The sequence below is a fragment of the Oncorhynchus mykiss genome, chromosome 23 (genome assembly GCF_057628025.1).
Source record: "Oncorhynchus mykiss isolate SJ-2025 chromosome 23, ASM5762802v1, whole genome shotgun sequence".
Lineage (NCBI taxonomy): Eukaryota > Metazoa > Chordata > Actinopteri > Salmoniformes > Salmonidae > Oncorhynchus > Oncorhynchus mykiss.
The window spans coordinates 43,118,728-43,130,905 of record NC_143044.1 but is presented as its reverse complement, the minus strand read 5'-3'; the positions used below and the strand labels follow the sequence as shown (position 1 = coordinate 43,130,905).

The following is a 12,178-nucleotide window of genomic DNA, read 5'->3' as shown; positions in this document are numbered from 1 at the left end:
CAGCTGGGGGAAAGGGGGGAAGAAAAGGTAACCTAATACGACCAGCAGAGGGAGACAGGGTGAAGAGAAAGAACAGGAACAGGACACAACATGACAATACATGACATGTACACTCTGATGAATGGAAATAGACTTCTACATGTACACTCTGATGAATGGAAATAGACTTCTACATGTACACTCTGATGAATGGAAATAGACTTCTACATGTACACTCTGATGAATGGAAATAGACTTCTACATGTACACTCTGATGAATGGAAATAGACTTCTACATGTACACTCTGATGAATGGAAATAGACTTCTACATGTACACTCTGATGAATGGAAATAGACTTCTACATGTACACTCTGATGAATGGAAACAGACTTCTACATGTACACTCTGATGAATGGAAATAGACTTCTACATGTACACTCTGATGAATGGAAACAGACTTCTACATGTACACTCTGATGAATAGAAATAGACTTCTACATGTACACTCTGATGAATGGAAACAGACTTCTACATGTACACTCTGATGAATGGAAATAGACTTCTACATGTACACTCTGATGAATGGAAATAGACTTCTACATGTACACTGATGAATGGAAATATACATCTGTTTACAAAACACAAAAAGGTGTACGTTCAGTGCCACCTAACCATGTTGTGTGCCAATGTGAACATTTGATGTTCACTGCCTGTATGTTCAAAGGAGGAATATCTGCCATAATGTGCCAATGACAGACCGCCTTTTATCTTCACTCACTATCTGCCCTCTCCCTCTGCAGTATGTGATGAGGAGTAACAATTTCTTCTCTCAGAGAGCTGAACCTAAGCAGACAGCCATCTTGACCGTCCTGGAGGACCATCGTGATGGTGGTGTGAACAGACAGATCCAGCAGGTCCCAACCATTGACCATATGCCTGTGGTCACCGTTGTCACACCACCTCCGCAGCAGTCAGAGAGCGCAACCACAAATGTGACCAAACACCTGTCTCAAGTCCTGTCTCGACTGTAGCAGCACAGGAGATACTTGCTCTGTTGAAACCAACGTCCAGCAAGGCTGTGTCACCACCACGGTCTTCCAGCACAGCAGAGTCTGGGACTGAGATGTTAGAGGTGCCCCATCTGCGGGTGGAGTCTGATGAAGCCAGGGAGGCTCGGCTGGACAGGCAGTGGACGGTGCTGAAGGTGGACATGGCTGAACTTCCAGATGTGTACACTAAACTTGTCAAAATCAAACTAACAGGTATGACATGGACCAGTGTATCAGTGTTTCTTAATGTTTGTGCATATCCTTGATAAAAAAATATTTGTCCTAGGGCATTGCTTCGCCTTTCACAAAGATGGGAACTTTTACCACAGAGAGAAAAGTGAGCCAGATGTTTCACTGGATGTATAAATGCTAAGCATCTGCTTGGCGTTCCCATTCTCTACCAAATATGGTGATGAGAGGAAGCCCAGTGGCCGGCAGTGGGAGAATATGGAGCCAGATGGATTTTGGCCGACATTCTGCAAATTTTCACCTCAATTAAACGTTTTATTGCAATACAGTTTCCTGTTCTTAAAACTAAAATCTAGTTTATATCTAACAGATTAGAAAAAGTTCTGAAGACTTTATCCCCCCCCCCCCCCCCCCCCCTTTTTTGGGGGGGCCTAATGATGTTTAGGAGTGCAAGGGCGAATTTTGTTATTTCAAACGTGCACTCCAGAGTAGGCGTTCCCTTCTGGAAATATGCAAATATATTATAGAACGCACCAATAGGATCTCGCAAGCTCGTGCTTGGTTCTGCCCCCCTCCTTGCTTGTTCTGCCCACTATGACTCATTTGCTCCCATTGGAAACGACAGGCTGTGGTCTATCTTGGGTTAGTTATAAAAATCTTTGCTTATAGCGTTCGCATGTACTGCTCTGCCAGTAATTGCCCCAATCTGTGGGCCTATAATTGGTATGGAAACTATGGTGGGGAATGAAGTATGAAGCATGTTGCTTGTGTGTCGGTATGATATTAATGTTGTTGTTTCAGGGTTAGTACTGTGGACAACAGCAGCTGGTTTTGCCATGGCTCCAGTAGGCTTTTACCCTGCCACCTTCTTCCTGGCATCCACTGGGACAGGGCTCGCCTTCTGCATCGCCAATTCCATCAACCAGGTCAGTTACGTCAAAATCAAATAGAATTGTATTTGTCATATGCTCCGAATACAACGGGTGAAATGCTTGCTTATTCCCAACAATGCAGAGTAGTAACACGAGGAATTAAATAAAATACACAAGATTGGAGCTATATACAGGGATTTCCAGCACTAGATCAATGTGGAGCTATATACAGGAAGTACCAGTACCAGATACATGTAGAGCTATATACAGGGTTTCTAGCACTAGATCGACGTGGAGCTATATGCAGGGAGTACCAGATCAACATTGAGTTATATACAGGGAGTACCAGTACCATATCAATGTGGAGCTATATACAGGGACTAACAGTACCAGATCAATGTAGAGCTATATACAGGAAGTACCAGTACTAGATCAATGTGGAGCTAAATACAGCGAGAACCAGATCAATGTAGAGCTATATACAGGGAGTACCAGATCAATGTAGAGCCATATACAGGGAGTATCAGATCAATGTAGAGCTATATACAGGGATGTCTAGTACAAGATCAACGTGGAGCTATATATATGGAGTACCAGTACCAGATCAATGTAGAGCTATATTCAGGAGCCACCAATACCAAATCAATGTGGAGCTATATACAGGGATGTCTAGTACTAGATCAATGTGGAGCCATATACAGGGAGTACCAGTACCAGATTAATGTGGAGTTTTATACAGGGAGTACCAGATCAATGTGGAGTTATATACAGGGAGTACCAGTACCAGATAATATGGAGCTATATACAGGGAGTACCAGATTAATGTAGAGCTATATACAGGGAGTACCAGATAATATGGAGCTATATATAGGGAGTACCAGATTAATGTAGAGTTATATACAGGGAGTACCAGATCAATGTGGAGCTATATACAGGGAATACCAGATCAATGTAGAGCTATATGCAGGGAGTACCAGATCAATGTGGAGCTATATACAGGGAATACCAGATCAATGTAGAGCTATATACAGGGAGTACCAGTGCGAGATAATATGGAGCTATATACAGGGAGTACCAGATCCATGTAGAGCTATATACAGGGAGTACCAGATCAATGTAGAGATATATACAGGGAGTACCAGATCAATGTAGAGCTATATACAGGGAGTACCAGATCAATGTAGAGCTATATACAGGGAGTACCAGATCAATGTAGAGCTATATATAGGGAGTACCAGTACCAGATCAATGTGGAGCTATATACAGGGAGTACCAGTACCAGATCAATGTGGAGCTATATTCAGGGAGTACCAGATCAATGTAGAGCTATATACAGGGAGTACCAGATCAATGAGAGCTATATACAGGGAGTACCAGGTCAATGTGGAGCTATATACAGGGAGTACCAGGTCAATGTGGAGCTATATACAGGGAGTACCAGGTAAATGTGGAGCTATATACAGGGAGTACCAGATTAATGTAGAGCTATATACAGGGAGTACCAGATCAATGTAGAGCTATATACAGGGAGTACCAGGTCAATGTGGTGCTATATACAGGTAGTTCCAGATCAATGTAGAGCTATAGACACGGAGTACAAGGTCAATGTGGAGCTATATACAGGGAGTAACAGTATCAGATAAATGTGGAGCGATATACAGGGAGTAAAAGTATCAGATCAATGTGGAGCTATATACAGGGAGTACCAGTACTAGATCATTGTGGAGCTATATACAGGGAGTACCAGTACCAGATCAATGTGGAGCTATATACAGGGAGTGCGAGTACCATATCAATGTGGAGCTATATACAGGGAGTACCAGTACCAAATCAATGTGGAGTTATATACAGGGAGTACCAGATCAATGTGGAGTTATATACAGGGAGTACCAGTACCAGATAATATGGAGCTATATACAGGGAGTACCAGATTAATGTAGAGCTATATACAGGGAGTACCAGGTCAATGTGGAGCTATAAACAGGGAGTACCAGGTCAATGTGGAGCTATATTCAGGGAGTACCAGGTCAATGTGGAGCTATAAACAGGGAGTACCAGGTCAATGTGGAGCTATATACAGGGAGTACCAGGTCAATGTGGAGCTATATACAGGGAGTACCAGATGAATGTAGAGTTATATAGAGGGAGTACCAGGTCAATGTGGAGCTATATACAGGGAGTACCAGATTAATGTAGAGCTATGTACAGGGAGTACCAGATCAATGTGGAGCTATATTCAGGGAGTACCAGGTAAATGTGGAGCTATATACAGGGAGTACCACATCAATGTGGAGCTATATACAGGGAGTAACAGGTCAATGTGGAGCTATATACAGGGAGTACCAGATGAATGTAGAGTTATATAGAGGGAGTACCAGGTCAATGTGGAGCTATGTACAGGGAGTACCAGATTAATGTAGAGCTATGTACAGGGAGTACCAGGTCAATGTGGAGCTATATTCAGGGAGTACCAGGTCAATGTGGAGCTATATACAGGGAGTACCAGATCAATGTAGAGCTATATACAGGGAGTAACAGATCAATGTGGAGCTATTTACAGGGAGTACCAGTATCAGATCAATGTGGAGCTATATACAGGGAGTACCAGGTCAATGTGGAGCTATATACAGGGAGTAACAGTATCAGATCAATGTGGAGCTATATACAGGGAGTACCAGATCAATGTGAAGCTATATACAGGGAGTACCAGATCAATGTAGAGCTATATACAGGGAGTAACAGATCAATGTGGAGCTATTTACAGGGAGTACCAGTACCAGATCAATGTGGAGCTAAATACAGGGAGTACCAGTACCAGATAATATGGTGCTATATACAGGGAGTACCAGATCAATGTAGAACTATATACAGGGAGTACCAGATCAATGTACAGCTATATACAGGGAGTACCAGATCAATGTACAGCTATATACAGGGAGTACCAGTACCAGATCAATGTAGAGCTATATTCAGGGAGTACCAGGTCAATGTGGAGCTATAAACAGGGAGTACCAGGTCAATGTGGAGCTATATAGAGGGAGTACCAGGTCAATGTGGAGCTATATACAGGGAGTACCAGATCAATTTAGAGCTATATACAGGGAGTACCAGTATTAGATCAATGTAGAGCTATTTTCAGGGAGTACCAGTACCAGATCAATGTGGAGCTATATACAAGGAGTACCAGATCCATGTAGAGCTATATACAGGGAGTACCAGATCAATGAAGAGCTATATACAGGGAGTACCAGTACCATATCAATGTGGAGTTATATACAGGGAGTACCATATCAATGTGGAGTTATATACAGGGAGTACCAGGTCAATGTGGAGCTATAAACAGGGAGTACCAGGTCAATGTGGAGCTATATTCAGGGAGTACCAGGTCAATGTGGAGCTATATACAGGGAGTACCAGGTCAATGTGGAGCTATATACAGGTAGTTCCAGGTCAATGTAGAGCTATAGACACGGAGTACCAGGTCAATGTGGAGCTATATACAGGGAGTAACAGTATCAGATAAATGTGGAGCGATATACAGGGAGTAAAAGTATCAGATCAATGTGGAGCTATATACAGGGAGTACCAGTACTAGATCATTGTGGAGCTATATACATGGAGTACCAGTACCAGATCAATGTGAAGTTATATACAGAGAGTACTAGTACCAGGTCAATGTGGAGCTATATACAGGGAGTACCAGGTCAATGTGGAGCTATATACAGGGAGTAACAGTACTAGATCCTTGTGGAGCTATATACAGTTAGTACTAGTACCAGGTCAATGTGGAGCTATATACAGGGAGTACCAGGTCAATGTGGAGCTATTTTCAGGGAGTACCAGGTCAATGTGGAGCTATATACAGGGAGTAACAGTACTAGATCCTTGTGGAGCTATATACAGGGAGTACCAAATCAATGTGGAGCTATGTACAGGGAGTACCAGATCAATGTAGAGATATATACAGGGAGTACCAGATCAATGTAGAGCTATTTTCAGGGAGTACCAGTACCAGATCAATGTTGAGCTATATACAGGGAGTACCAGATCCATGTAGAGCTATATACAGGGAGTACCAGATCAATGTAGAGCTATATACAGGGAGTACCAGATCAATGTTGAGCTATATATAGGGAGTACCAGTACCAGATCAATGTGGAGCTATATACAGGGAGTACCAGTACCATATCAATGTAGAGCTATATTCCGGAGCTACCAATACCAGATCAATGTGGAGCTATATACAGGGATGTCTAGTTCCAGATCAATGTGGAGTTATATACAGGGAGTACCAGATCAATGTGGAGTTATATACAGGGAGTACCAGTACCAGATAATGTGGAGCTATATACAGGGAGTACCAGGTCAATGTGGAGCTATAAACAGGGAGTACCAGGTCAATGTGGAGCTATATACAGGGAGTACCAGGTAAATGTGGAGCTATATACAGGGAGTACCAGATTAATGTAGAGCTATATACAGGGAGTACCAGATCAATGTAGAGCTATATACAGGGAGTACCAGGTCAATGTGGTGCTATATACAGGTAGTTCCAGATCAATGTAGAGCTATAGACACGGAGTACAAGGTCAATGTGGAGCTATATACAGGGAGTAACAGTATCAGATAAATGTGGAGCGATATACAGGGAGTAAAAGTATCAGATCAATGTGGAGCTATATACAGGGAGTACCAGTACTAGATCATTGTGGAGCTATATACAGGGAGTACCAGTACCAGATCAATGTGGAGTTATATACAGAGAGTACTAGTACCAGGTCAATGTGGAGCTATATACAGGGAGTACCACATCAATGTGGAGCTATATACAGGGAGTAACAGTATCGGATCAATGTGGAGCTATATACAGTTAGTACTAGTACCAGGTCAATGTGGAGCTATATACAGGGAGTACCAGGTCAATGTGGAGCTATTTTCAGGGAGTACCACATCAATGTGGAGCTATATACAGGGAGTAACAGTATCAGATCAATGTGGAGCTATATACAGAGAGTACTAGTACCAGGTCAATGTGGAGCTATATACAGGGAGTACCAGGTCAATGTGGAGCTATATACAGGGAGTAACAGTACTAGATCCTTGTAGAGCTATATACAGGGATTACCACATCAATATGGAGCTATATACAGGGAGTAACAGTATCAGATCAATGTGGAGCTATATACAGGGAGTACCAGTACTAGATCATTGTGGAGCTATATACATGGAGTACCAGTACCAGATCAATGTGAAGTTATATACAGAGAGTACTAGTACCAGGTCAATGTGGAGCTATATACAGGGAGTACCAGGTCAATGTGGAGCTATATACAGGGAGTAACAGTACTAGATCCTTGTGGAGCTATATACAGTTAGTACTAGTACCAGGTCAATGTGGAGCTATATACAGGGAGTACCAGGTCAATGTGGAGCTATTTTCAGGGAGTACCAGGTCAATGTGGAGCTATATACAGGGAGTAACAGTACTAGATCCTTGTGGAGCTATATACAGGGAGTACCAAATCAATGTGGAGCTATGTACAGGGAGTACCAGATCAATGTAGAGATATATACAGGGAGTACCAGATCAATGTAGAGCTATTTTCAGGGAGTACCAGTACCAGATCAATGTTGAGCTATATACAGGGAGTACCAGATCCATGTAGAGCTATATACAGGGAGTACCAGATCAATGTAGAGCTATATACAGGGAGTACCAGATCAATGTTGAGCTATATATAGGGAGTACCAGTACCAGATCAATGTGGAGCTATATACAGGGAGTACCAGGTCAATGTGGAGCTATTTTCAGGGAGTACCACATCAATGTGGAGCTATATACAGGGAGTAACAGTATCAGATCAATGTGGAGCTATATACAGAGAGTACTAGTACCAGGTCAATGTGGAGCTATATACAGGGAGTACCAGGTCAATGTGGAGCTATATACAGGGAGTAACAGTACTAGATCCTTGTAGAGCTATATACAGGGATTACCACATCAATATGGAGCTATATACAGGGAGTAACAGTATCAGATCAATGTGGAGCTATATACAGGGAGTACCAGTACTAGATCATTGTGGAGCTATATACATGGAGTACCAGTACCAGATCAATGTGAAGTTATATACAGAGAGTACTAGTACCAGGTCAATGTGGAGCTATATACAGGGAGTACCAGGTCAATGTGGAGCTATATACAGGGAGTAACAGTACTAGATCCTTGTGGAGCTATATACAGTTAGTACTAGTACCAGGTCAATGTGGAGCTATATACAGGGAGTACCAGGTCAATGTGGAGCTATTTTCAGGGAGTACCAGGTCAATGTGGAGCTATATACAGGGAGTAACAGTACTAGATCCTTGTGGAGCTATATACAGGGAGTACCAAATCAATGTGGAGCTATGTACAGGGAGTACCAGATCAATGTAGAGATATATACAGGGAGTACCAGATCAATGTAGAGCTATTTTCAGGGAGTACCAGTACCAGATCAATGTTGAGCTATATACAGGGAGTACCAGATCCATGTAGAGCTATATACAGGGAGTACCAGATCAATGTAGAGCTATATACAGGGAGTACCAGATCAATGTTGAGCTATATATAGGGAGTACCAGTACCAGATCAATGTGGAGCTATATACAGGGAGTACCAGTACCATATCAATGTAGAGCTATATTCCGGAGCTACCAATACCAGATCAATGTGGAGCTATATACAGGGATGTCTAGTTCCAGATCAATGTGGAGTTATATACAGGGAGTACCAGATCAATGTGGAGTTATATACAGGGAGTACCAGTACCAGATAATGTGGAGCTATATACAGGGAGTACCAGGTCAATGTGGAGCTATATACAGGGAGTACCACATCAATGTGGAGCTATATACAGGGAGTAACAGTATCGGATCAATGTGGAGCTATATACAGTTAGTACTAGTACCAGGTCAATGTGGAGCTATATACAGGGAGTACCAGGTCAATGTGGAGCTATTTTCAGGGAGTACCACATCAATGTGGAGCTATATACAGGGAGTAACAGTATCAGATCAATGTGGAGCTATATACAGAGAGTACTAGTACCAGGTCAATGTGGAGCTATATACAGGGAGTACCAGGTCAATGTGGAGCTATATACAGGGAGTAACAGTACTAGATCCTTGTAGAGCTATATACAGGGATTACCACATCAATATGGAGCTATATACAGGGAGTAACAGTATCAGATCAATGTGGAGCTATATACAGGGAGTGCCAGGTCAATATGGAGCTATATATAGGGATTACCAGGTCAATGTGGAGCTATATTCAGGGAGTACCAGGTCAATGTGGAGCTCTATACAGAGAGTACTAGTACCAATACAGGGAGTACCAGTACTAGATCATTGTGTAACTATATACATGGAGTACCAGTACTAGACCCTTGTGGGACTATTTACAGGGAATAACAGTACTAGATCAATGTGGAGCTATATACAGGGAGTAGCAGATCAATGTGGAGCTATATACAGGGAATTCCAGTACCATATCAATGTGGAGCTATATACAGGGAGTAGCAGATCAATGTGGAGCTATATACAGGGAATTCCAGTACCATATCAATGTGGAGCTATATACAGGGAGTAGCAGATCAATGTAGAACTATATACAGGGAGTACCAGATCAGATCAGAGGTACTAGGTGTAGGTAGATATGTACATGAAGGATAGGTAAAGTGACTTTCCATAAGTATAGATAATGAGGTAGATATGTACATGAAGGCAGGGTAAAGTGACTCGGCATCAGGATAGATAATAATAAGTAATTTGAGGTAGATATGTACATGAAGGCATGGTAAAGTGACTCGGCATAAGGATAGATTATAATGAGGTAGATATGTACATGAAGGCAGGGTAAAGTGACTCGGCATCAGGATATATTATAATGAGGTAGATATGTACATGAAGGCAGGGTAAAGTGACTAGGCATCAAGATAGATAATAATAATGTATTTGAGGTAGATATGTACATGAAGGCAGGATAAAGTGACTCGGCATCAGGATAGATTATAATGAGGTAGATATGTACATGAAGGCAGGGTAAAGTGACTAGGCATCAGGATAGATAATAATAAGGTATTTGAGGTAGATGTGTACATGAAGGCAGGATAAAGTGACTCGACATAAGGATAGATTATAATTAGGTATTTGAGGTAGATATGTACATGAAGGCAGGGTAAAGTGACTCGGCATAAGGATAGATAGTAATTAGGTATTTGAGGTAGATATGTATTTGAATGCAGGGTAAAGTGACTCGGCATCAGTATAGATTATAATGAGGTAGATATGTACATGAAGGCAGGGTAAAGTGACTAGGCATCAGGATAGATAATAATAAGTAATTTGAGGTAGATATGTATATGAATGCAGGGTAAAGTGACTCGGCATCAGGATAGATTATAATGAGGTAGATATGTACATGAAGGCAGGGTAAAGTGACTAGGCATCAGGATAGATAATAATAAGGTATTTGAGGTAGATATGTACATGAATGCAGGGTAAAGTGACTAGGCATAAGGATAGATAATAATTAGGTATTTGCGGTAGATATGTACTTGAAGGCAGGTTAAAGTGACTTTATTTGTGTGTGTGTGTGTGTGTGTGCGTGGAGTCAGTACAAATAGTCCGGGTAACCATTTCATTAACTATTTATCAATCTTATGGCTTAGGGTTTGAAGCTGTCTCAGAGCCTGTTGGTCCAAGAGCTGACGCTCCTGTACTGTTTGCTGGACAGAATCGGTAGTGAACCTTCTATGGGTTGGGTCACAGCTTTGTGTGTGTGAGTGTCCAAATTGTGGTGCAGAAATGCTGTGTTTAGCCTGCCTGGACTCTCTTGGTTTGGGGTCAGACATTGTCTTGGTATTGCAGTGAGATATGACCTCGATAAACGACTGAAGAAAAGCCCAATTAGGTAAAGGCCTACTGTGTTATTAATGCATGTATTATTGAGAATGTTTTCCCCCCTCCATGATGACCATTGTTTTACATGGCAAACAAAACCCACGTCTTTGGGTTCTGTCACCGTATGGGTGGGTAATGGCTCAGAAAAACATAATTTAACATCTTCCCCTGCTCTAGTAATCGGTCTACTGGTCTCTTTGTTATTTCTCTTAAGTTGTTTCTCTGAAAGATGGATGAGGCCTCATTTCAACGGCTGGCAGGATTACAGTTGGGTTCTGCAACGCATAATGGGTTTTCATTGCACTTTACACAAACACAAACTCACTGGCTGAAAGACGCGCACATACACACACTCAAGTACACACAGTGCTGTCCCTCACCACGCACTTGTTGTTGTTCTAGAAAACATTTCAGGAGCCAATGATGGCCCTTTGGACTATAGTCTCATTGCTCTCTCGCTGCGTGTCACATTAACAGGGACTCACACTCTAATACTGTTATTATTTTCCCGCTGAAAGCTTTTTGATAACGAAAGATAAAGAAGAGACTGCTGCGATGGACACTTAAACGGTCTGGAATAATCAGGCTGCGCTGGGTTGCCGAGTGCTGTGCTGGAATGCGCTCCGTGACTTAAGAATATGAGTTTAATGGGCGACCTCTCCCTGAGCCATGGGTTGATCCCCATTTTGCTGCGGTCCTCAGCCTGTAATTTGGCCAAGGCCCTGATGACACTGCAGGTTCCTATGCTAGGGGCCAGACAGCAAGGTTGCGTTTACTAGTCACCAAACAAACGCACAATGAACTGAACCTATGATTTGTCCCAGCACTCCAAAGCTCTTGGACCTTTCTGTGCAGGCATGTAGTATTGTTTTCTCTAGTCTAGTGTGTCATGGTCAGGGTTACGTCTTTGGATATGAATGTGCGGTGGGAGTATGAATAGCATCAATCCATCAAACGTAAATACATAGAGGGAAAAAACGTAGTTGTCCCGTCAAGGACTTCTTGGAACTATGCTCTGCCTGCCTTCCCTCTTCCATGTAGCCTACCTCTTTACCTGTCTCCCTTACACTACAGCAGGTGTGTAAATGTCCTCCAAGTATGACAACTATGTCTCCTCTAAAGGCAGGTTGGCAGTCTCCAG

The 12,178-nt window shown here is 42.3% G+C and overlaps 1 pseudogene; it reads left to right on the top strand.

Moving 5' to 3' along the window:
• The first annotated feature begins 393 nt into the window (after positions 1 to 393).
• LOC149972608 (protoheme IX farnesyltransferase, mitochondrial-like) overlaps positions 394 to 12,178 on the top strand; it is a 78,858-nt pseudogene continuing 67,073 nt past the window's right edge.